The sequence below is a fragment of the Ambystoma mexicanum genome, chromosome 4p (genome assembly GCF_040938575.1).
Source record: "Ambystoma mexicanum isolate Mex_15411 chromosome 4p, UKY_AmexF1_1, whole genome shotgun sequence".
Lineage (NCBI taxonomy): Eukaryota > Metazoa > Chordata > Amphibia > Caudata > Ambystomatidae > Ambystoma > Ambystoma mexicanum.
In genome coordinates, this window is record NC_090927.1 from 1,111,859,703 (window position 1) to 1,111,884,899 (window position 25,197).

Genomic DNA, 25,197 nt, shown 5'->3' on the forward strand with positions numbered 1-25,197 from the left:
CTCCAGATCTAGCGGCGTGAAGATGTCTCCTTCCTCCAGTTGGTCAAGCACGTGTTGCAATGTGACCATCCTGAATATTTGGGACTTGAGGTATTTGTTAAGATGCCGCAGGTCTAGAATGGGCCTCCACCCCCTGGTCGTCTTCTTTACCAAGATGTATCTGAGTTGACACCGGAGCCCCAGAGTCGCTTTGGAATCAGCTCTAGCGCCCCTTTTCTTACCATGGCACGTACTTCCTAGCAGGAGCTGAGGGATGTGCTGCTCCAGCCGGGTCACTGGAGGTATCCGCAGGCACTTGTGCCGGAACTCTAGCATGTGTCTGTGGGCGAGAGCGTCCAGCACCAATCAGTAGGTGGAGATCTTCCACTCGCTGATGAAGTCTGCCAGCCAGCCTCCCGCACCCCCCAACCAGGGTGCATGAGTAGGGGCCCAATGTCCTGGCCGGGGCAATCTTGCTTCGAGGCCTGCTGCCTTGGGAGCAACGACATCGGCCACCTCCACCAAAAGCCTTGGAAAGGCCTTAGTAGGCCTTCTGGGTCATGAACCGGGAGGGCCCCATGGTACGAAGAGAACCCTCCTTGAAACCCTTCAGCAATCGGTCAGACTTCCCGCCAAAGGCATGAAAGGACAGTCAGTGTTGAAGAGTGCCCAGGACATCTCAGTGTCGGTCTTATTGGCCTGCAAAGACTCATCAACGTGTTCCCAAAGAGGTTGTCCCTGAAGGGCAAGTCCAGAGCCCTCGTCTGGACTTCCTGAAGAAAGTTGGTGGCTTTCAGCCAGCCAAGACGGAGGCAGACAGTTACCCATCTGTCGGAAAACTGTATCTGCAACATCCAACGCCACTGTGTTGGGATGTCTGATGCCACCTTCCCCTCCTGGAAGATGGAAAGTTCCTCGACCTGCTTGGTGTTGGGTATGAACTCCAGCACTGGGGCCATTTTATACCACAGCTCCCTGACACATCTAGCCAGGATTGCAAGGGCGTTGGCCGCCTTGACTGTTGACGCCGCTGAGTAATTATTCTTCCCATGGAATCCAACTTCTTCCCCTCGCTATCCGGAGGGATAGAGGATGAAGATGAAGGGTTAGATGACTTCTTCCTTGCTGCCGCCGAGACCACGTGTCCGGTGAAGGCTGTGAACATAGGCACTTGGGTGTGGACCCAGGTACCCGGTATCTTAAGCTGATCCCTCTTGGCCGTGGCCAGGTTTGTCATCAAAGACAGGCCTGCCTTCCAAACGTCATCCAGGAGCGGCACTGCCAAGATGGTCTTCCTCTTGGCCTCACGTCATTGATATAGAAAACCTTCCTTCCTGGTCTCCTCTGGTGTCCAATGGAAGAGTTCCGACGCTCTGGCGACTATGGCATTTAACGACCCCACCTCGTCTGGGGGAGAAGCCCTTGGCTGCAGCGAACCGCCTGCCGTGCCATATCATCCGTGTTCATAGTCGCAGTGTCCGTCCCAGTGTCTTGGAGGGTGGGGGGTTTGGGGGGCGGCACATGTGGGGTTTGATGCAACAGCGTATGGTGCCACTTGCTCTTTTTCGCCAGAGGTTTGTTCTGGGCCACCGGGGCGGCGGTGTCGCTAGCATCAGTTTCTGAATCTCTGACACCAGAGTGTGCAGGTTTGAAAGGATGTCCAGCGGTACATCCCTGGAGTGGTCGGCGGTAGGCTTACTGGGCCCTGCGCCCTTGGCAGGTCTGCCAACACCTCAGTCGTCATTCCCATCAGGATTTTCGGCAGCATAATCCCCCACGTCCTCCTGGATTGTGTGTACAGACGCCTGGTCCTCCTTGTCCGAAGAAGAAGTGTGTCCTGGAGTACGGTTGAGGCATCCTCTTCCCCTTACCCCCCCTTTTTTTGCATCGTCTTTTCCTGCACCTTCGTCTTCTCTGGCTTTTCCCGCAGCTTCGCCATGTTAGCTGATTTCCTCTTCGAGGAGGAGCTGCAGCGATGGCTGGAAATGGAGGCAGATGGTGAAGATGAGCGTGCGCAGCTCCCCCGACGGAAACTGACTTGCGGTGCTTGGTCTCGTCTTGGGCTACCATGGATGGAGCACCCTCAAACAACTTAGAAGCGCGCTCTTTGGACCGGCCGGTCCTGGTTGAGGCATGCCCCTGCTTTACACACGGGTCTCACAGTCTCGTTCAGGATTAGTTGGAGGGCAAAGAGTAGAGGAAGGCAGATTGAGAATGAGGCTGTTGCAGTAGTTCAGCCTAGAGAGAACCAGGGCTCTGGAGACAGCAAGCTTCTGGGGGAAAATGAGAAAACGAAGAATACCTCTGAGGAGGTACAGCTGGTAGTGGGACTTTATGGCACCTTTAGCACAGGCATTGAGGATTTCCTGAATTTCCTGGGTGTATTCAAGCAATGCCCAAAGGAGCTGGGCAGCACCCACTTCCACTCATTCCTTGGGCCCTGAACAGCCAGGTTCTATAGACAAGAAAGCTGCAAGGAAATATTGACACCCTTAAATGAGAGTGGATTTTGGACTGTGGCTCTACTGGGAGCAAGGCATTGAGCCGGGCAGCCTGGAAGTTGTCTAAGCCTGCTAGGGGCTTAAAGGGAATTGTAATGGTGGTCTGGGAGGTTGGGTTCCTCTTTGCCTTAGGCTGGGTTCCTCTGGGATTTAATGTGCATAATCCAGCCAACTTAACCTAGGCTACAGTTACCTCGTTCTGTTAATAGAGAGTGGCAGGGTAATGCTTAGGTTCAGAAGGGTTGTAGAGTTCGGCTCCCAAGATGGCAGCCGTGAGGGGTGGACGTGTGTTAACGTCTCCCTGCGGGCCATTTCACTAAAGGTGAATAATAAAGCAGATTCAGAGTATTTAGCGATGCAAATCCAGCAGGACCATAAGTAGCAGAGGAGAAGACTTCCAGAGTCTCCGCTCATACCACATCTCGACGCCGGGGGGGGGGGTTAGGGGAATGGTGGAGAGCACGCCTCCAGAAGCACTGCAATCAAGGCCATCAGACACCTCTCTAACAATGTAAGGCATGCTCCCCTGATCGCTACACGCCCAGAACAAGAGCTAACCTGAGCCCCTCAGAACATGGCCAGAACGCAGCCCAGATCGTCTCCATACTACTGGGGCCCCGCCCTATAGCAGCACTCTATTGGGGCGCTCTGACATAGTTGAGGAGCAGGCCAAACGAGAGTCCTCTGCTTCAGACACACGGAAGAAACAAGGGCACAGATGGAACCCCCTCCTCCACCAAACCCTCACAGTAAAACTGAAGGATCATGCCCTCAGGGCAATTTCAGCAATGAGTGGACAATCCCTTGGGAAAGACTTAAATGAAGAGCATCTGGTTAGGCAAATAAGAGAAGCCAACAAAGGACTGGGAAGGACGTCCATCCCCTAACCAAGTACATCAATTCAAAGGCATTCTATTGACACTTCGTGGCCTCCCCAGCGAAGGTCCAACAAAGCTTGCCCACATATATAGAGACAGGAACGAGTGAGACATAAGAAGGGGGACATCACACACCCCACGCATAGTAATGGCCCAGGATAAGGACATATGGAAGACGCCATACTCCAGCAAGGGGGCCACAGGTGCAGGGGGTGCACAGAGCGAGACATCCCTCCCCAGCCCCTAAGAAGTAGAGGTGAAAGCCCCTAGAGGACTCAACAAGCGCATAGGCACCCCCCTGGGCCCCCAACGGCAAAAAGAGAAGAACTGTGACCCTGTGATAGGATTCAACATCTTACCATCAGCGCCTCAGGGTCCACCGAACCCACACACTCTCGAGGGGAGTCTTCACCTAAGAGGACAGCACACATGTCCAAATGAAGGGGAAAAGCAGCACAGGCCTCGGTGCAGACCCCCATACAGACAAGAGTCAAAATTGATACAGCTGTGGGCCACAGACCGATCCACCCAAGCAAAGGGGAAGGCACAAGGAGACCTTCAAACATTCACAGACCAACACACAGGGCAGTCGGAGATGGCCACGAAAGAGGACATGCAATCCTGGTGTAAGCAATTCATGACCACAGTACATACCCAATTCGAAACAATGAAAGAGGAAATGAAACGGGCAGTACAAGAGAAAAACAGATGTAGCAAAACTCGAGGAAAGAACGGACACACTGCAGAGGATAGTGCAAAATGTAGAGGAGGAAACGTAGCAAACGGAGAAACTCGGGAGCGCCTGACGCACATCTGCAGTAATCAATTTTAGATAGGACCAAGGTCCTAGCTAGTGTAGTGCAGTTGGCTGGAGATAGGAAGGGGCGGCATGCTGTGATAAGCTTGCATGTGTAAGAGGTAGCCGATGAAACTGCATTAGTTTGCCTAGCTAGTGAGAGTGGAATCGATGTAGATTCCAAGCGTTTTTTGTATCTTTAGCCACTTTGATGGTGTTACCATCAATGGTGAAGGATTTAAACGATGCGTCTAGTTTACCGAGTCTTTGATGGGAGCCAAGGATGAGAATCTCGGTCTTTTCATCATTCAAGCACAGTTCGTGCTGGGCCATCCAGGCCTGGATGACTTGGTAAATGGCGTTGATGGCTAGCGAGTCGGCTTTGTGGTCACCTGTGATAGAGACGAGTATCTGGGTGTCATCGGCGTAGTTAGTATAAGTGACATCCATATAATCCAAAATGTCAAAAAGGGGTTTTGTAAACACATTATAGAGTGTTGGGGACACGCATGATCCTTGAGGGACTCCACAAGAGACTGGTCAGGGATCAGCGGTGGGGGAGAAGACCCTCATGGATCTATTAGCAAGGAAGGAAGTGATCCAGGCTGTGGCTTTGTCTGAGAAGTGGGCGGCGGTTTTGAGGTGGCGGCATAGGATTTGGCGATTTATTAAATTGAAAGCCGCGGAGAGATCTAAGAGGAGTAGGAGAGCAAGTTTACCCTTGTCTTTTAGGTCTTCAATCTGGGTTTTAAGGTCTAAGAGAGCAGTTTCTGTACTGTATCGAGGACGGAAACCAGATTGCCTCAGTCCCAGGAGTTTATTAGTTTCCAAATCTTGGATCTGCAAGTAAGCAGCACGATCCAGAATTTTTAGAAGGAAAGGGAACGTGGTGATCGGTCTGTAATTGGTGGGTATGTTAGCATCCAAAGTGGGTGTTTTGAGGAGAGGGATAACCCAAGCATCCTTGAGATTGTCCGGGACAATCCCCGAGCTAATTGAGGAGTTTATGAGTGTGGTGATGAAGGGCGCTAGGTTATGCGAGGCCTCTTTATAATGGTGGCAGGGCATGGGTCCCCCTGACAATTGGAAGGTTTAGGGTTATTGATAACGTGTTCAACTTCGATGATGGAGAGGGGTGTGAAGCTGAATTGTTTCAAGGGTTCAGGGTTGGCGTTAATATTACCCTGGGGAGTTTTGTGGTGCAGGCTGTCCTGCAAACTGATTTTGTTTTCATTGATTTTTGTTTGCAGAGTGACGATTTTTCCAAGGAGGGCCTTTTGAATGTTCACACAAGAGGCTCTGTCTTTAGGACAGGTGTCTGGTGGAGTGGCGGGGGATTCCAGTTCCTTTAAAATTCTGAATAGCTCCTTGGTGTTAGATTGGGCTGTTTCAATGAGTTTGTTGTATGTATTTTTTTGCCTGAAGTAAGGCTTCTTTGTAATTTAGAGTAGCTAAGGCAGTACATGCTTTGTTAGCTTCCGTTGGATTACTTTTCCAGCGAGCTTCAAGGGTCCTTTTTTCCTTGCGTAGGGTTCTCAACTGTGGTGTGAACCAAGAATTGAGGTGGGCCCAGGGTTTGGGTTTTCTGAGTTTGGCAGGAGCAATTATATCAAGGGCTTTCAGCATAGTCTGGTTGTACATGTCTACCAAGACTGTAGGATCAGAGCAAGAGGATGAGAGATCATTGAGAGCAGGGAGGATGAGTGGGAGTAATTTAGCACAGGTTATGTTGTGCTTATTTCTTGTGGTGGTGGCGGGTGCAATATCTGGAGTAGTGAGGCTGATTCTAGTTGGGATGCTGAATGTGATTAGGTGGTGGTCTGTCCAGGCGCATGGTTGATTGGATTCGATGATAGTGTCACAGTTTAGGTCAGCTATCCAGTCGAGAATCCTACCCTTACAGTGGGTTGGCGAAGTGACCTGTTGTATGGAGCCTGAGTTAAGTAGCATGTTGTTGATATCATAGGCAAAGGCATCATAGGGGTCTTGGTAGCCAAGGTTGAAATCACCCAATACAAGTATTTGAGACTTGGTTTTAGTGTTGTTAGCGAGGATGTACGATAGGTCCTCAGCAACTGTAGATAAAGGACCGGGAGGTCTGTATATGATGTGGAGTGTGATCGTCTGGTTGGGGGTGATGGCTAGCTTGGCAGTGAGTAGTTCGGCTGAGGTGATTTGGCAGGGAGTGGTGAGGCAGAGATTGATGGAGGTTTTGTGTATAATGGCTACGCCACCTCCTTTGGATTGATCCGCGTTACGGTCACTTCTAATAATGGTGTAGCCATCAGGGATAGCTAGGGATAGAAGAGGTCATGAGGCAGCTTGGAGCCAGGTTTCAGTGACGGCTATGAGGTCCAGGTCATGAGTTATGATGAGGTCAGCCATGTCTAGTGCGTGAGCCGTGAGTGACCTAGTGTTGATCAGGGCAGCCTTAAGAAGAGTTGAGGGGCTATGGTGTTGGGTATTTGCATCCTTGGTGATGTCCAATATAGGTGTGGGTGTGTGGTGGGAGGCAGTGGGTGTCGTCACGTGGTGAGATGGTTTGGTTGGCAAGCTGGTAATGGTCGGACGGTGGGAGAAGTGGGGGAGTCTGGAACCAAGACTGAGGTTCCTCAAGGGCACAGTGCAAGGTTGGTTAGGAGTGGGTTTCATGGCAAAGTGTTTGAGCCAAAGGGACGGATGGTTGAGGTACAGGTTGGTAGGATGGTCAAACCTAGTCATCGAGGTAAGGTGTTGCTGCTGTGTGCTACAGAAAGTGCCGCTAAGGCATGGCACGTGTGAGGTGGAAGACATGTTAGGTGCAGGTTGAGATGCACTGGATGAAGAGTGGACGTGTGGGCAGGTCAGTGGTGAGGCTACAGATGGGGAGTTATGCCCGTATAAAAGTAGTCCAAGTAATGTTGCAATTTTAAAGGTGAGACGTAGAGCAAGGTGGGTGCGGATAGTGGCGGTGCTCTGGGCAAGCATAGTAGCCGGTATATGATGGTGCCAGTAGTTTTACTACTAGAGGGCAGCCTAAGCACAGAGTGTGACCAAGGGCTGGGCATAGGTCTCAGAGCATACAGGCAGAAGTAGGATAAAGTGCGGAGATGACTAAACACTAGGCAAAATCACAATGTCTGCATGTTATCAGAGAGGTAGCACAGGCAATTATAAATGCTTGGTAGGTCTGGCTAAGCAATACAGAGTTGGGCTGAGCATGAGGTACAGAGCAAACAGTCAAAGAAGGCAATGTATTTCAGTGACTAAACACTCGGCATAATGGTAGCAGAGGAAATTATAAATGCTTGTTAGGTCTGGCTAAACAAAACAGAGGGGAGGTGAGGGCTGAGCAGGAGGTACAGAACATACAGGAAAAATGTGAAAATGTGCTGAGGTAACTAAACAGAAGGCACAAATGCAAAGGTCTGCGCAGTGGGACATTAAATGGCACTCAATGTGAGAAAGGCCTGACAAGACACAGGATAATAGCGTGCATTAGAGTGGCAGCGTGTATTTGCGATTATCAACAGATCAGTGTCGCACGTGAAGCGAGAGGTTAGGTCGTGCAGGGAACGGCATCACAGTGCACAGGGTTGCGAAAGGCACGAGCGTGCACGGCAAGTAAGCGGACCTTAAATGAGTGAACATAGATGGTAGAAGCAGAACAGGTAATGTGGAACAAGTAATCAATGTTAGAGTAAGAGTCTTACGGTGACCGGATCGTCTCAAAGAGTCAGCGGCAGTGCGCCTTGGCGAGGGCTCCGTACGCGATGCGGATGGTTACAGAGGTAGTGGGCCAGAAAAAGGGCATAGTTTCTGCGCAAACATCGAGGAAGGCTGGGACAGGTATTGGCCTTGTTTCCCTGGGCCTTGGTAGGAGTGGGTCGGCTTCGTCTGCCGGCACACGATAGGCGCCCAAGATTAGCTCAACAGCCAATCAGTGCTCAGCATAGTCTGCTGTGCTCAGGCACTGGAGGTCGCAAGTAAATTGCGGGCGGCCATCTTTGAATGTGCAGGACTCCTCGTGATGGGTAATGGCAGCAATAAGCATCGGGCTGCTGTTAGTATCAAAATCACAGCACAGAAGCTGTAAACATATTCGAGCAGCAGGGCATCTCAAGTGGCGGAATATGCAGTGAAAAAGCACATTCTCGCTCGGGTGCTGAGGCGCTTACCAATATTAGTAGGCAATTCCGGGTAATGGGGGGGAAAAAGACCCCCACAGTGGCCAGACAAGTCCTCACGGCACCAAGGCAAAGGGGAGGATTAGCCCTTCTGCATTTTTGCAAATACTATGAGGCCGCGCAACTGTTGGTGTTGAAAAATTGGGGCCCCAGGACCCGACACAAGATCTGGGCCTCCCAGGACAAACCGGTAGCAACCACCCCACTAGGAGAAGTGCTCTGGAAAGGGAAACAGTATAGATATCCAAATCTCCAAGTTAGTGAAGTTATGAAAGCGACACTAGAAGTTTGGGACAACGCAACAAAAGAAGAAACGCTAACACAAGACCCAGCACGCTTCTAGCCTATGTTCCGCAATCCGGAATTCCTGCTGGGAATGCAAAAGGGGGCATATAGGAAATGGGAGGAAGCGGGGTGCACCAAGATAGGAGACATGTTTCATGAACAAAAAATTAGATCTTTTGAAGACTGCGAATCCCTATTGGGCTTGACACTCAAAGACGGGTATAAATACGAACAACTGTCACAGGCTGTCAACCCCGCACATAAAGCAAGCAATCAGACCCTGTTTGAACGCTATCTCACGACTCACTCAGGCTCCAAAAATTGTGTCTCAGCCACATACAAATATCTGACCACACATACGGAAGACGTCAAGTGGATATATATGAATAGATGGGAACACACACTCCGGGGCACTATACCCAAGAGACACTATCTTCTGAGACACTAGCTTTCAGAAGAACCAAACGAGCCCATGAACACACCTTCAAAAAATACCCTTCACTAGAAAACAAACTCGCTTTCCAGGAAGCCAATAGAACTTACAAAAAAGCTATCATCTCACACAAAGCTAATGCCTTCAACACACGTATCAATAATGCTGCCTCTGACTCCAAAGAACTCTTCACTATACTAAAAGAATTAGAAAACCCAATCCCTATCGCCAACAGTACTAACACCAGTAAAGAATGGTGCACCACGATCCAAGATGCACTCTCCGCTAAGATCAATCTCCTTCAAAATAAAATCCACATTAAAAAACAACTTCTAGCAGACAAAGATGTCACTGACACCTCCTCTCCCTGCTCTTCAGAGAACACCAAACCTGTTTTACACTTCACACCGGTATAACAAGACTTGGTATTTAACACCATCTATAACTCAAAGCATCTAAATGCAAGGGAGATGCCGTCCCGGCCAAAAGAGTAAAATCCTGTGCCCATGCACCAACACCCATCATAACAAAATTTGTTAATGCCTCCTTTGAAAAAAACCTAGTGCCAACAAGCATCAAAAAAGCCTGGGTTACCCCCTCACTAAAAAAAAAAAAAAACAACCTCAACCCCACTCTACCCACTAACTACAGACCTATAACAAGGTCCCATTTTTATTAAAAATCCTAGATAAAATAGCATACAACCAAGTGCAAGCACACTTGGAACAGAACCATCTTCTGAGCACCAGACAATCTGGCTTCCGCCCTAACCATAGCACCGAAACAGCCCTTCTGGACCTTAAGATCCAAATGGACTCAGAGACTCAGGAACACTCTGCATCTTACTCCTACTAGATCTATCCGCAGCATTCGACCTTGCCGACCAAAATAAACTATGTTCCACCTTAGCCAAAGATTTTAACTTCTCTGAGGACGCCACAAATTGGAAATCTTTCCTGGCCGAACGCACTTTTAGAGTCTTCATCAGCTAAGAAGCTGCAGATCCGATACCATTCCCCATTGGTGTACCGCAAGGATCATGCCTATCCCCTACCCTCTACAACGCCTACACGAAACTCCTCTTCTCAGCACTGGATGATATGGGTGTCATCTATACTAATTTTGCAGAAGACACCCAGATCCTCATCACACTATCAGGGGATTACACTCAAGACACTTACTATAAATCAAATCTACTCCATAATTCAGAACTGGATGGCCCTAAATAGCCTCTGTCTGAATGATGAAGACAGAGATCCTTATTGTGGGATCTCAAGTCAAAATCATCGCCCTCCAGCCAGAATACGTCTATCATCCCAGTTCTTAAACACGTAAAAACACTAGGGATGTACTTAGATTCCAACCTATCCCTGACCAAACACATCTCTCTCTCATCATCCACATCTTACACTTCCAAGCTCATCTCTCGCATTCGCCAATTCCTGACCCCGGTCAACTGCATCACATTAGCAAGGGCTCTCATCCTATCTAGACTCCACTACTGCAATTTACTATTTCTAGGCACCTCAATTACCAATCTTAAATTGCAATTAATCCAAAATAAAGCCCTCAGGGCAGCTCTGGAAAAAAAAAAAAATCTGAGCACATTTCCAATACCAGGAGAGAACACCATTGGCTCTCAAAGATATAATTTCATACAAAACCTTATGTACCACCTTCCAATGTCTTCATGAAAATGCACCCATATACTTAAATCATGTAATAACAAAAAAGTTGAGCACTAGATCTCTACGATCTAATAACCTCACACTACTTGCCATCCCTCGTATTAAAAAGACTAGAGCAGGAGTGGAACACCCTGCCGGCATTTATTAAACAAGAGAACACTCACAGGCTTCAAAACACCAACTGAAAATTTGGACCACTAATTGAACTAGTTTCTCTCTGTCTCCCAATTGTAAATATACCCTATTCTGTATTTATACGGTCTGCCATGAACACAGACTTTCAACTGTTTCTCGTACAAGACCTGCCTACCCTCACAAGCCAATATGTTACATTATAACGTACCCGTTCCTAACTCTGTCTGTATATGATCAACTACCACTGTACCTTGTGATGCTTTGCATTTTAATTCTATATAAAGCTGTCTGTAACCTTGCCGTGATACCCAAGGGTCTGGGCGAGTAACAAATGTAATAAAAAGTGTAATAAAAAGAAAAACATTTTTTTTTTAAAACAAACACTGGAAATACATTTGGGGAACGATAACCAAACTGACTCAGGCAATTCAGACTAGAGAGATGTGGACAAAGATTCTAGTCTAATGGCACTACACCCCGGAGAGGCTACATACAATGTACCCCCAGACCTAAAATCTGTGTTGGCGGGGATGTGGGCAAATAGGGGACTGGAGGCACGTATGGTGGGAATGCCCGGAAATATAGCAATTCTGGGGGGATGGGAAAACACAGATGCACGAGATGTTCAAAGTCACAGGCAAGCTGGATGAAAGATTGTGGCTTTGTGGGCTATGGGCCACCCGGTAGAAGCTTCAGATGAAACTGCAGAAATAGCTCATAAATGGAAGCAGAAATCCCCACTGTATCTATGAATGGCTTCAGAGGGTGTAGTCGTTTATGGCAATGGAATGGATCATGTACAAGATCCAGGGAGATCAACACAAGTTCAGACGGAATAGGGCACAATCCTTACATACCTTCAAAGTGATTAATTGGAGCAATGGTGCCCGCACAAAATTAGGATCCTCGATTTATTCAACTCATAGATGAGTCAACTCTAAATTGTGGACATTACAAGATACACATAGATCCTTCCGGGTGGGGTGGGGGGGAGGGAAGTATGAGGGAGTGTGTTGGGGAGGAGGGTGGTTGAATGTTTGTACTGTTACTTATTAGCAATTGTAGAACCAATAAAAACCTGTTTTAAAAAAAAGAAGGGTTGTAGAGTTTGCTTTTGTGCCCCTTTTCCTCAGAGTGCCGCTAACATGCATTTCATTATTTTGGGGTTATGGGAATTCTATAGGTCATCTTCACAGCCTTTCTCACCTTGTACAAAGTTACATGAATTGCAAATACAACAGAATACATACAATGTATTACAACATGCTTGTATAGCGAAACCACCACAATGTTCAGAAATTGGAGGGGAGAAGTTAATTTATGCATACATCAAATGAAAATTAACAAAATTCCTTTAAGAGAAAACTCAACATATGGAAGTGATAATTAAAATAAACCCAGGAGCGAGAGAGATGAACACATTACTTCAACCTGGTAATGGTCTTTCTGATGGATGTTCCTCACACCAATTCCTCATCTTAGATATATTCGTATTCTGCTCTGCAGTTTCAGAAACATTTTTTGACAGCAGGGGGTGCTGTGCGGCATTATCGCTGACGTCCCTTGACGGTTAACATTCCCGCCTCCAGACATGATGCCAATAACAGTATAAATAGCACTGAGGCACCCACTGCGTTAGTTCCTAGTTGGTCTCTCTTTCTGCTCAGCAGTCTTGAGGAATAGATAACCTGCATTGGCGTTGAAAGAGAAGTAGTACAAATTTAGTCAGAGGGATAGGGCTGGGAGGGTAATGAGGAATACTGTGAGAGGACCATCCATCAAAAAGGACATTACCAGAGGTTAAGTAATTTGTTCTTCTTATGGATTATGTCCTCCCACAAATTCCTCATCTTAGATAGACTCCCAGAATAGTTTTGTAGATGAGGCGAGAGAAGTGGATTTGTTTTACAAGTTTGACTGGCACATAATATTGTGCAGAACCGCACTTTCAAAGAGAGCGTCCTGGCCCGACAGTGTGTCTAAGACATAATGCTTTGAAAAAGTGTGGAGTGAGGATCAAGTTGAGGCATTGCAAATGTTCCATACTAGTCCACCTACCTCTTTGGAGAGCCGAAGTGTTTGTCACTCCTCTTGTGGAATGGACTCTTATATTTTCAGGTACGTCTTTTCCAGCAATGGAGTAGCACCTCAAGATGCCTAGAATGAGCCAACGTGATGAGAGATTTATTGGTCACGGCCTGGCATAGCTTGTGGCCAATGTAGCCAATAAATAGTTGGTCATCCTGTCTGACATTTGCCATTATTGAAATGTAAAAATTAAGAGCCCTGGTCAAGTTTGTGTAACCTCTCTTCATCCTTAGAAGCGTGAGGAGGTGGATAAAAAGCTTGTACTGTTATCGTCCGTGCCAGATGAAATTCAGACATCACCTTGGGAAGTAAGGAGGGACGAATCCTCAGAATTAACTTCTCCTTAGAGAACACAGTAAACTGTTTGCATGCATGACAAGGCTTGTTCCTCGCTCACTCTACTGAAAATATGTTTTTCAAGGTTAACCTGAGAGGACAAGAATGGAGAGGTTAAAATGGAACTCCCATTAAACAAAAGTTAGAACCAGATTCAAACCCCAGGACAGAACCAGAAAAAGGACTGGTGGAAATCTATTTGTCAGTCCTTTCAAGAACTGTGTGACAATTGGCATCTTAAAGTAAGAACCTTGTCCTGTGTGTGTTTAAAAATACATAACGTTGCCAAGTATCCCTTAACTGTAGCCATCTGCAGCCCTTGGTTGTCTAGGTGCAGTAAAAAAGAAAGCACTGCAGGCTCATTGAGGGAGAAAGGCTCTAAATATCTTTAGCGATACACCAGCTGCAAAACTTGTTCCAACAGCAGCGGTATAGTGCTTTGGTTGCTGGTCTTTTAGCCGAAAGCAACACCTCCATAGCGTCCTCTCAGAGGTCCGAATCTTTGTATCTTAGCCTCTCAGAAACCAGGCGTGAAGGTTCAGTGTTCAGATTTCTGGGTGAAGACTGTATCCCTCTTGCAAGAACAGACCCACTCTGATGCATGGGTACCATATACTCATGGCCCAACCCGGAGAAATCAGGAACACCGATTTCTCAAACTTCCTAGACTACCTCATGTTGTGAGGAATGACAGGAACTGGATGGAATGCGTACAGCAGTGGAAATTCCCAGTCTCCTACAAACACGTGCCGCAGAGCTCTTGTGAGGAAATTCCTTGGAGCAAAACAGATCGCACTTCCTGTTGATACTGCCCGCAACAGATGTACTTTAGGGGTTCCTTCAAAGGATGAGGATCTCTAGAAGGCTTGTGGGAAATCATGATCTGCCTGCTCAGAGTGTCCATCATCGTCTTCGCTTGGTGAACAGCCAACAGAGAAATCCTGTTCTGTAGAGCCCAAAACACGAGCTGCATTGCATCCCTGCACAGTGGTAACGACTCTACACCAGCTCTTTTGTTGAGGTAATGCATGGCAACTGTGTTATCCCTCATTATCAGGGCATTCTTCCCCTGTATGGAAGGCAAAAAGGCCATCAGCGCCAGTCTGATTGCCCTCATTTCTAACAGGTTTATGTGTAATCTTGATTCTGATCATGTGAGCTTCCCATCCTGTGAGGGAAGGATCCGTGGCTAGTTACCTCTGGCCATGGTTGTCAAAAGGATTCCCCTATCATCACATTGTCCTCACAGGCCCACCTCAGGAGGTCCTGTGCTAACTTGCTCGGGACCTGAAGAAAGTTAGTCATCCTGCCTGAGAGCTGTGACCATTGGGATCCTAGGGCCCAATTAAGGGCATGATTGCCTTAAAATGAAAAGACAAAGAATTCGGCTGGTGCCCAAAAGCAAGAAATTATTCAACGAGAGCGAAAAGCTATTTTGCAGTTGCAATTTGGCCGAATGCTTACTTTAAGATGAAGTTGGTTATCCACTGAGAGCCCCTAGTTAATATGCATACCTAATTATTCAACATCCTTTTTGTGTCCAGTCAGTCTTCTCAGGTAATTCCTCTCGAGAACTGCCTATGCTTTACCAAACTGCCCCTCCCCCACCAGTACTCCCCATCACCCTGCATTTAGCAGTGGAGCCACTGTCAACTATTTAAAACATCTTCGGACCGGCCAACCTTTTCTTTCTCAGTATCGTATCATACTAAAGATTAGGTCACGCCATCATCTCAGCCACCATCTAAATGTCCTCTTTTTGCTTTGGCGCTTTAAAGATCACCATCTCTTTCCAGAGCATGATGCAGGCCTTCAGGACAGAGTCTGGCTCGCTGTTCTGAAGCTGCACCCCCCTGAAGGCGCCTAGTGCGCTGAGGGCTTTGGTGCTCCAGAATGCCAAACAGGAGCACTCCACGTAAGAGGTAGAAAATCTGAAAAGCAGCCAAGTGAAATGCTGGTGGTTCTACATTTTGAAAGGAAACTGTCAAGTTGCAAATGAGAACAGCACAGGTGATTATCGGGGTGGAGGGGACTGCTCTGTGTTCCGCATAATCAACTGCGCTAATCACATGTAATGACCAAGGCGGATCCTCTTGCTAAAAACAAAAATAAAAATATATTAAAAAGGCTAAGAGAACACCTTGGTTGATTGTCCACTCTAACCAGAAGAAAGGTAGGCAGAGGAGGTGTCTGCATTAACTCGAACACACAGCCAATCATGCTTACCTGTTTTATTCGCAAAGCAAGCAAGTGACCTAATTAGATAGCGGCCTTTAATCACAGAAGGAGACATGGCTTTAAGGTTAATCAGCATGAAGCTCTTGCAATGACAAACCTTGCAGCTGCACTTAGTTAACAGAACATAAGCTAGTAGCTGGGCCTCAGCAAATCCGCTGAAGAATGTATGCATGATTTTTTAGGAGGGTTTACTTTCTCCAATTACATTTCCATTCCGTTTATTATTTTTTTTAAAAGACTTTTTTTGCATAGAACAAGGAATTAAAAACCGCACAACATAAAAGAAAAACATTATACTGAAGCACCACTGGATGACCATTGCCGGATTCAAAGAAATCATATACCAAGGGAATTATTGTCAAAAGAACCCTTCCAGACCCAACGAAAAGAGTACAGGTCTGTAAGGACACGGTCTGCCCACCGTAGCCTCCCCCTGCCCCCAAATCTCCCATTTCCCAGGGCAGCCACTTGCAATATGTATTCTCTTCTCCATAGCCATACAACAGTCCTTTTCAGCCACCCACTTTGCCAAACATGGGCAGTCTGATGCCCCCCACACCCCACTGTGCTGCAACAGTTTGTTTCATCAGTCTGAGAGCCGTGGACACAAACAGTTTCTCAAACTTGGTGAAGCCTGTTTCTCTCCACACCCTCAAGAGCAGTAGTCGTGGGTCCCCAGGTATTACCAATTCGGAAACAGAGTGGACCTTATCCAGACACTTCTGCCAAAAGCAGAAAACCTATGGAAAAAAAACCCTTTGCCCCCCCCCCACACCTAAGACATTTAGCATGATCTGCCCAACCCCACTTGTATAAAGCAGTGCAAGAATAAGAAATCCTGTGCAATATCAGGTTGTATCAGCCTAATGCGAGCCGAGATACCAATTTTCCTAGAGAAGAGTAGGGTCTCCACCAAATCCTTGGGTTCGAGCGGACCGAGATCTTTCCCACTGTGCTTTAAGGCTAGCCAAGTCTTTTGTGGCAAAGGCGATAAGGACCTGGTAAAGGTAGAAGAACAAGTTACTTCTTACCTGGTAACGTTCTTTCGATGGGATGTTCCTCCGACGTATTCCTTATCTTTGATAATTTGTCTCCAGCTTGCTGACCGCGGAAATTTTTTTCTCAGTAGAGGGCGCTGCGCATCGACATCCGTCGAGTTGGTGTCCCTCGACAGCCACCGTATCGGCGCCGACGTCGCCATGCCCATAAATAGCCACGCGCAGCGTCCGTTGCTCAGTTCCGTTTTGTAGCATAAGATAAATCATGCCTGAATTGGTTATTGACCTTGAAGCAGCGTAAGCTGCAACCACAAAGGAAGTATTACTGCGGGGATGGATGGGAGAGGCGATAAGGAATACGTCGGAGGAACATCCCATCGAAAGAACGTTACCATGTAAGAAGTAACTTGTTCTTCAAAGGGATTGTGTCCTGCGACGTATTCCTTATCTTTGAAAGACTACCATAGCAGTGGTGTGTAATTGGAGGTGGGAGTAAAAACGCCATGTTTCCCTTTAGGAATGAACAGAATGTAAAACTACTTTGTCAAACCTAGTCTCTTGACTAGGAGGAGGAATCCAGGTTGTAAAATCTTGTGAAGGTATGCGCGGACGACCATGTGGCAGCCGCACTTCTGTCTCGAACCGGAACCCCTCTTTGGAGGGCAGAGGAAGCTGCGATACCCCTGGTGGAATGAGCCCTAAGAATTTGAGGAGGCTCTTTCTCTGCTAGTTTGTAACATTCCAGAATGGCCAAAATAATCCACCTGGAAATGGTCTGTTTTGTTATCGGTAGTCCCTATTTGTGCCCGGAGTAACCTACGAACAGTTGGTCTGCTTGCCTAATCCTAGCAAGTCTGCTGATGTAAAAGCTTAAAGCCCACCTTGGGTCCAGCCTGTGTAGTCTTTCTTCCTCTTTCTCCAGATGGGGAGGAGGATAGAATGAAGGTAAGGTAATTTTCTGAGTGATGTGGAATTCAGAAACCACCTTTGGGAGGAAATTAGGCTTTACCTGTAGGACAACTTTGTCTTTATGAAAAATTGTATGAGGGGGTTTACAAGATAGAGCTTGTAATTCGCTCACCCTTCTAGCAGATGTTAGTGCCGCTACTAAGACAGTTTTAAGGGTGAGAAATCTTAGCGAACAAGAGTGGAGTGGTTAAAAAGGAGTACCCATCAGGAAATTTAAGACTAAATTTAAGTCCCATAAGGGAACTTGGAATGGTCTTGGAGGATAGACATTAGTTAATCCCTTTAGAAAGTGTATTACTAAGGGTAATTTGAAATACGATGGCTCCTCTGCAGTGCGCTTGAAGATCGATAGCGCTACGAGATAGCCCTTGATAGTGCCAACTTGAAGGCCTGAATTTGCCAAATAGAGTAAAAAGGATAACACCGTTGGTGTACCACATGAAAAGGGGTTGATATTCTCTTCTCTACACCAGCTGCAAAATTTGTTCCAACGGCAGCGGTTTAAAGACTTTGTTGCTGGCCTTCTGGCCGAAAGCAACACCTCCATGGCGTCATCAGGGAGGTCCCAATCCTTGTATCTCAACCTTTCAGAAGCCAAGCGTGAAGGTTGAGGGTTCTGATGTCTGGATGGAGAACCTGACCTCCCTTCTGTGAGGGAAGATTCTCCTTGAGTGGAAGGCGAATTGGAGGGCAGATGGACATGTCCAGAAGGTCTGGGTACCACGTTCTCCTGGCCCAGTCTGGGGCAATTAGGATCATGGTCCTCCAGAATCTTCTCAACCTCCTGATCATTTGAGGAATGACAGGGACTGGTGGAAACGCGTACACGAGTGGAAACACCCAGTCCACTACGAACGCGTCCCTAGAGCTCCTCTCGGGGAGAAAATCCCTTGAACAAAACAGATTGCACTTCCTGTTGGTACTGGTGCGAACAGATCCACTTGAGGGGTTCCCCAAAGGGCGAAGATCTCCTGAAGGACCTCCTGAGCTAGTTTCCACTCGTGGGAGACTGCCCTGCCTGCTCAGAGCATCCGCTGTCAAGTTCTTCTCTCCGGCTAGGTGAACTGCCGATAGAGAGATTCCTTCTTGGATTGCCCAAAACCAGAGCTGCATCGCCTCTCTGCACAGGGGCAGTGATCCTACGCCGCCTCTTTTGTTGAGGTAGTGCATGGCCACTGTGTTGTCCGTCATTATCAAGTCATTTTTCCCCTGTACAGATGGCAGAAAAGCCTTCAGCGCTAGTCTGATTGCTCTCAGCTCTAACAGGTTGATATGTAATCTGGACTCCGATGGAGACCAACGACCGCTGATGGTCAAGTCGTTGGTATGGGCTCCCCACCCCGTGAGTGAGGCATCTGTGACTACTGTTATCTCCGGCCATGGTTGCCAAAACAGTTCTCCTTTAAAGATGTTCTCCTGGCAGGCCCACCACTGAAGGTCTCGAGCCACCTTGTCCGGAACCTGAAGGAGGTCTGTCATTCTCCCTGAGAATTGCGACCACTGAGTTCAGTGCCCACTGAAGAGATCTCATTCTCAGGCGAGCCTCTGGCACAAGGAAGATGCAGGATTCCATGAGGCCTAGCAACCTCAAAAAGTCGGAGGCTGGGAGACGGTCATTTTGAAACTTGGTGACCATCTGCAGAATATCTTGAGCCCTCACCTCTGGTGGCAAGGCTTTTCCCAGGGAAGTGTCCAGGACCGCTCCAATGAACTAGAATCTCTGTGATGGTATCATCTGTGACTTCTTTAAATTGAGGGAGAAGCCCAGTTTGTGAAGGAAGTGGCAGACATAATCTAGCTGGATCCGAGCTTGTTCCGAAGATACAGCCCTGATCAGCCAATCGTCCAGGTAGGGGTAGACGTGAATCCCTCCCCTCCTTAGACTTGCCCCCACTACCGACATTAACTTGGTGAAGACCCTCGGGCGGAGGTCAGGCCAAATGGCAGAACTCGAAATTGATAATGAGAGCCGCCAATTGTGAACCTCAGGTATTTCCTGTGTTTGAGATGGGTTGGCACATGGAAATAAGCATCGTGGAGGTCCAGAGATACCAGCCAGTCCTGGAGCTGGAGGGCCTGAAGGATCTGAGAGAGAGTTACCATCTTGAACTTGTCCTTCCTGAGGAACTTGTTCAATTCTCGTAAGTCCAAGATAGGTCTCAGTCCTCCGTCTTTCTTCGGGATGAGAAAGTAGGGGGAGTACCAGCCCCTGTTCTTCTCCGCTACAGGTACCGGTTCTATGGCACCTTTCTCAAGCAGGTCTACAATTTCCTGCAAGAGGAGCGGATCTGGAACTTTCGGAAAGCTTTTCCCTGGTGGATGACTCCGAGGGATGTGTAGAAAAGGCAGGCAGTAACCTTGGGCAACTGTCTCCAATGCCCAAGCATCCGACGTAATAGCCTGCCATTCCATCAGATGTTGAGTTAACCTGCCCCTTACTGCTGTCTTGTGAGGAGAGTCCTCAGAGCGGTTTTGAGGGGGCTGATGCAGATGCCGAGGGTAAAGAGGCACCTGCTGCGGCTTTTGTATTTTTAAACCGTTCCCTTCGGGTGAAATTTTTCTGACCCCTTTGAACCGGCTGTCCTCTGCCTCTTCTGAATGCGGAATAGAAGCGAAAGGACTTAACTCTCCAAGAGGTTCTTGAGGGACGATATGGTGTCTGACGGATTGCAGCTCCCAGGGATTTTGCTGCTGGCTTTTAATGTTTGAAGCTTTTCTAAACGGTCATCCGCCTTCTTACCAAACAAAGAAGAGCCGTCAAAGGGCATATTCAAGAGTCTGCTTTGCACATCTGGAGCAAAGCAGACTTTCGCAACCAAGCAAATCTCCGGGTTGTTGTACTTGCCACTATGGCCCTGCTGATGCTGTCAGCAGAATCGATGCGAGTTTGAAGGGATTCGCACATTGCGTCTTTACCATCCTTAATGATGTTTAGAAACGCTTCCCTTTGTTCTCCCTCCGGGAGGCAGGCAGCCACTGATGAAGCACACTCCCAAATTGTGTGGCTGGACCTTGTGTAACGCTCACCTGATTCCCGTAGAGGCGCCGGTCTTGACTGGGCGTATACCGTATCTTCAAAGGTGATGTGCAACACACGGCTGGCTCTTTGGGCTGGACCTCTGTGCACTGTATGTCTGACTTGAAGGGTAAGATGTCTGCAGATAGAAAATATGGGATTAAGGAACTGGGTTATTGAATGTCTCTCTCTTCTTCCCTTTCTCTTGTAGAACCCCAAAGGTTAACGCTCTCACCTTAGGTAAGTGAACGCCGTGCTCTCCATCTGCCTCGGGGCAAGGTGCTGTAACCAGTTTCTTCACTGGATAAGGGGAGCAGGCCTCTTGACTTCAGAGGACTGCTGTCCGTCTTTTACTGTACGAACGGTAAGTTTCGAGTAATTCTAATGTCTTTAAAGTCTTTAGTAATGATGTTTCTTGTTTTGCAGGGTTCCGGCGATGGCGGATGACGGGCTGAAGTGAGTTGAAGATGGAGCCCGTGTGATGAATAGAAGCGCCTGGAAGCACGTAAGTAAGCGCTTGCTGCCTGCTTCACGATGCGCTGTAACTGTCTTTTTATTTTGCAGGTAAAAGTTCGGAGCGGCTGCAGGGTGCCGGAATACCCACTGGGTTAGATGTGGAAAGGAGTAATGGCACGTGAGTATTAAAGTTCCCCAATGTCTTTAAACGCACCTTGTTTTGTCTTTCAGATGCGGGATGCAGCGCCGAAGGCCTCCGGAGCGCACGAAGAGTAGGTAAGCCTTTGTCTTTCAGATGCCGGAATGCACCGCGAGGCGTTGGTGACAGCCGATGGACCAGGTAAGTGAAGAGCTGTCACTGAAGACCGTAATGCTAACCTGTTCTTTCTTGTCTTTATAGGTGTTGCTGAAGACTGGATTCAGGATGGTAAGCCTTTTTCCTTAGGCCCAGGATCAGATGCAGAAGACACGATGAGCGTTCTGCTGCAGAGGATGCAGAATAACGCAAAGCAAGATTCATCCATTGGGTGTGGTTTAAATAGCCTCCTGTAGTGCTTAGGTCTCTCCTTCCACAGCCACGCCTAGGTAAGAAAAGAGTTCCTGCTTTCCAGAAGAGTTCCAGTGTTCTGAATCTAGGGAGTGGCTCCTGCCCCACCCAACAGGAAAAGTAGTTCCAAACAGAAGAGGATCAGAGGCTCAACTGGCAGGCAAGTAAGCAGCATGGTCTGCTGCAGGTAAGTCCACCCAAGCATTATGAGCCCGGCGCTTCCAGCGCTGGGACTGGGCATATTTATGAGCCTGGTGCCACTGGCGCCAGGACTGGGTCCAAAAGGTCCCAATTGGGACTGGTTGGCACTCGGAACCTGGGTTATGGATCTGCTTCCAAGGGAGTTGGGAAAACCCTGACCTTTTGGAAGCAGAGATCATGACACCTTGCGAGCGTACAAGTAGCATTGATGGATTTCAACGCCATACTACATGCAGAAAATACTTTTCTGGCAATAGAGTCATATCTCTTGTCATCCCTGTCCTGTGGAACAGTAGGGTAAGCGGATTTTGTTAGGTAAGATTTCCACAGGGCTGGTAAATCTTCCTTGCCTGGTTCAACTCCAGAACTTTTTGCTTTTCTAGTGAGATATTTTCCATTAATACCTCAGTGAGTGGGAACCTTTTTCCACACTCCCCTAATCTTTAACTTTTTTTATGGGTGTCATTTTTAAGACTCTCCATAGTGTCTTTTTAAAGTTATCATGTCTAACAACTTATTGGCAATAAGTGCCTGTTGTTGCTGGGTTGCCCTAGGGGCTCCCCATTTAACTTTCTTGTGCTAACCTTGAGTGAACTACAGTTCCCAAGGGTAGAAAGGATCTTTGGATCCCTTTTACATTTACTTCTGTGAAACCAGCACACCCCACCTTATGTGGAGTGCTGGGGAGATACAATGTATCCCCTTTCACATTTAAACTGTAACAATTATGTTACAGTGACAAGCTTACCTTTAATGGCTGGTGGCAGTGATACCTTTTACTAATTTGGTGCACCTTTACCGCGTGCTGTAATCACAGCTGCAGTAAAGGCACCTAAGGGTGCTCATTTTTACCAAAATGGCCCCTGTCTTCTTTTTCTGCCATTTTAGTGTTTCTTGTCGTTTCTTGTTCCTTCCCCTGACATCCAGGGCGGGAAAATCCTTTGTGTGAGTTTTGTCTTCGGCGGGAGTCCCCTGGACACCCCGCCCAGGCTCCAGTCAGTCTGTAAGCACAGGAAGTGGGGGAGGGGTCCCAAACTTCCGCCTCCTTTGTCTTAGGTCTTCCTTCAACTGGGCCAAATCCCAGTGGGGGGTTGGCTGTCCTGATTGGACAGCCAAACGCCCCTTTCTTGTAAAATGCGGGGAGAGAATGCAGAGGTTGTGTTGCAGCTCCTGATAAATACTGGAAACCTGGAAGCTGAAGTCATGTCGACCACTGGAACTGAAAACCGAAGAGGATGACGAAGGAAAAGCGGCGGGAATGATTTCCAGCGGCCGGAGAGCCTGCTTTGTAACCAGAGCCTGCTGCAGCCCTTCCTTCCGATCGACCTGGGGTCTCCGAAAACGACGACCCGAACCCAGAGCCTAGTGAGACCCACTAGACTCAAGACGAACTGCATTTTGAGCCATCCCACGGGTTCCTGCGACCTTGCGTTCTTGCAATACCCCAATACCCTGGGACCTCCTGCCACTGTGCGGTGCACGGTCTTCCGAATTCCGAATCTCGCTGAAACTTTGTGGGCATCTTGGTCTATCTCCAGAGACACGAATCGAGTCCGAAAAGTCCCCTCACAAGAGTGCTGGACCTTTTAAACGATGAGAATTCAACCGCGATTTTCTGTCTTCTTCTGTGCTCCTTGAAAAGGCGCCAAACCCGCAGAACCGCATTCAGCCGCGAGAGAAATCTTGCCTAGAGCCTTCTTCATTGATCCCTGCTGCAAAGTCCCTTCTGAGGTCTTGTGTTCAGTCTCCAGGACAAGGAATCCAGTGACCGGGTATTTGGCTGCAGTCCCTGAAGTTCTCCTGCTGCAATCTCTTCTTCATTGCTGAGGTACTGTGTTGGCTTGGGTATATACTTACCTTAAGCCTGTTGGGATTTCTGTGTAGTCCTGGGGTGTTTTCTGTGATTGGGAGGTCCCTCGTCCAGTACACCCAGTCCCACTGCTAGAATCCTGCTGGGGTGTCTTCTGCGAAGCCCCTGGACCCTCTTCTAACCCTAGAAGTAAAGTACTCACTTGGTTGCCAGTTTTCCTAAGGAAACTCTGACTTTTGCTACTAAAGAACTTATTCTAACACTGCCTGTTGGTCACTAGTCCTAGTGACCCCCCCTTCTGCCACTGAGAACACTCATGCTCAAAGGGAAAGACTTTGAAGGGATTGGGACTTCTGCCTAGAAAAGAAATCAAGTGGTTTACTTACTTGTAAAGAGTTGGTTGGTTGGTAACTGTAATTCTAAGAGTGAACAGTTACAAAAGTTCTTACTGATCTTGAATGTGTGATGCACTATTCTTAAAAGTATGGTTAACATCTTTCCTTCCTTAGCCACTGTTTTGCCAGTCTAAAAGAAAGTAGATGTGAAGGTATTTTACTCTCCTGTGATTAGGTTGTGCCTCTTTACAAAAGTAATGTGTTGGTTTCACCAGATTATTCCTAAAGGGTAATTGTATGAGTGTCCTCCAACTGTTGGTATCACCAGGTTAGTCCTGCTAGGATAACTGTATGAGTGTCCCCCAACTGGGTCTTGCTTCCCCTGACTTGCTGCTAGCCTGTCTTTAATAAGTCTACAATAGGTTGTTGCCTACCTAGAATATCTATTCTGTAAAGTGTGACATTGGGTTTTACTTTCCCCTTCATTGTGAAGTTAAAGTAAGTGGGTTTTACTTACCTTGTGTTAGCTGTGTGCCATCCAAAACAAGTTACAAGAGTTATTGCTTATCTCCATCTGGGGTTCCCTGATTTCCAAAGCATCTGTAATTGTATATTACATCCATTAGGTTTTGCTCACCTGGTATAACTGTGTGTTATGACAAAAGTAGTGATAGGTATTTACTGCACCTAGAATAAGTGTTTCACTATTCACCAAAAGTATATTGTCCAGTTGACTGTTTATGTGATTTGTTCCAAGAGTCACTGTACAACTGGTAGGGCCTACTGTCCTTGTATTACCAAAAGTAATCTAAAAGTAACCATTGGTCTTTTACTCCCAAAGAATAGGCTTGGCCTATACTAAATGTGTATAACAAGGTTTTGACTTCCCTAGAACTACTGTTAGGTGTTCCAAATAAGGTCTATACTTGGGTCTGTGTACTTTCAAGTATAGTGTTGTGTTTTATATTGTGATTTCATATAATGTTGCAGTATTTACTTAACCCCTAGATTTATCTGGGCCTACTTGTATTTAAATAAATCCTTTATTTTTATAATACATAGTGTTTCAGTGTTTCTTTGGATCATTTGTATTACAATTTTCACTTGTACTGTATCTACTGCCCTCTCTCCCTCCTAAAATAAGCCTGGCTGCTCTGTCTACGCTACCCCGAACTCGGGTGGTACAGCCTTATTCTAAGAGTGGAGTCTTGTACTGCCTCAGTAGAATGGTTTTGCTAGGCCCTTAACTGGACTTCAGAAAAACTGTCCTAACAGATTTACTACCCGACGAAGTTGCTGCCTGAACAACCAGACTCTCCAGAGTTGGGAGTTTGGAGTTTGG

General features: G+C 47.4%; 1 protein-coding gene across 1 annotated transcript in view; it reads right to left on the bottom strand.

Annotated features, from left to right (window-relative positions):
• Window positions 1-25,197, bottom strand: part of SOS1 (SOS Ras/Rac guanine nucleotide exchange factor 1) — a 2,649,334-nt gene that overhangs the window by 2,459,974 nt on the left and 164,163 nt on the right. The gene's annotated exons all lie outside the window — the stretch shown is intronic.